We start from the raw sequence: 1,590 nt of genomic DNA, 5'->3' as shown, positions 1-1,590 counted from the left end.
AGACAGAAAGAAAAAGAAAATCATTGAGCAGAAAGGGTATCTGCCTAAACAGATTTTTAATGCAGACAAAAGTGTCCTGTTTGGGGGGAGGGAGGGGAATGCCACAAAGGATGTTTATTAGTAAGAAAACGCAGCAAGCACCAGGATTTAAGGCAGGAAAGGATAAGCTAACTACTGTTTTATGCAAATGTAGTAGGTTTATGATGAGGATTGCCCTAATAAAGCTGCTATCCCTTGTGCCTTGAAGAGAAAAGATAAATACCAGTCTTTTGGTTGTACAGTAAGTAAGGACTGGACAATAAGAAACATTTTTTCTGGACTGGATCCATTGATGTGTTATCCCTGAAGTCCCTAAGGACTGCCTTTTTAAGTTCTTTTGCTACAAGACAATACCCTTGGCCACTCAGAGCCCCATGAGTTCAACACCAAAAGTGCCAAAGTGGTATACTTGCCCCCATTCAGTCCCTAGATCAACGGAGTCATAAAGACCTTTAAGGCTCATTACATGTGACACTCTATGGAAAGGATTGTCAAAGCTATGGAAGAGAACCCCGACAGAACATCATGAAAGTCTGGAATGATCACACCACTGAAGACGCCATTGTTGCTAAAGTAAAAGCCATGAAAGCCATCAAGCTGAAACAATAAATTCCTGCTGGAAAAAACTGTGTTCTGATACTGTGCATGACTTCATAGGACTTACAACAGAGCCAATCAAGGAAATCATAAAACAGATTGTGGAAATGGCCCAAAAAGGTGGGGGGGCTGTGTGAAAGGTTTCAAGACAGTGGCGCCTGTGGCTCAAAGGAGTAGGGCGCTGGCCGCATATGCTGGTGGTGGCAGGTTCAAACCCAGCCCCAGCCAAAAACTGTAAAAAAAAAAAAAAACTGTCAAAATTATGTGTGGACTTAATAAATATGGTTCATTTATATTTAAAAAAAAAAAAGAAGAAGAAGAAAGGTTTCAAGACACAGATCTTAAAACTAAAACACCAAACCAAAAGAAGAGAGGACATCTTGATGGAGATAAGTGCTTCTGAACCAGTGCCAGACATTGAGGAAGATGACACAGAAGAAGCAATGCCATGAGACAAACTGGTATTAGACAATCTAGTATAAGGGTTCCAATTAGCCAAGACTGCGTTTGACTTCTTTTCAAATGATAGGATGACTGGTATGGTTTTAGAGAAATGAAAAAGCAGAAAGTTCAAGGAGAGTTTACAATGTATTCCTGTAAAGTCACAGAAGTGTGCCTGCTTCTCCTGCCTCCCCTTCTACCTCCTTCACCTCTTCTAATCTGCTATCCCTGATACAGCAAGATCAACTCCTCTTCTTCCTCCTCCTCTCAGACTACTCATAGTGAAGACAAGAATGAAGACTTTTGTGATGATCCACATTTTCTCTTCCTTAAAATTTTCTTTATTGATTTTTGGAGACAGGGTTTGCTCTGTTAACCAGGCTAGAGTGCAATGGTGCCATTATAGATCACTGCAACCTCAAGCTCCTAGGCATAAGCAATCCTCCTGCCTCAGCCTATAAAGTAGCTAGGACTACACGTGCACACCACCATGCCCAGCTAATTTTTTTTCTT

This window comes from Otolemur garnettii, unplaced genomic scaffold (assembly GCF_000181295.1).
Source record: "Otolemur garnettii isolate 467f Iridium unplaced genomic scaffold, OtoGar3 scaffold00012, whole genome shotgun sequence".
NCBI classification, from domain to species: domain Eukaryota; kingdom Metazoa; phylum Chordata; class Mammalia; order Primates; family Galagidae; genus Otolemur; species Otolemur garnettii.
The sequence above is the reverse complement of the archived record's forward strand: the minus strand, read 5'-3'. Positions refer to the sequence as shown.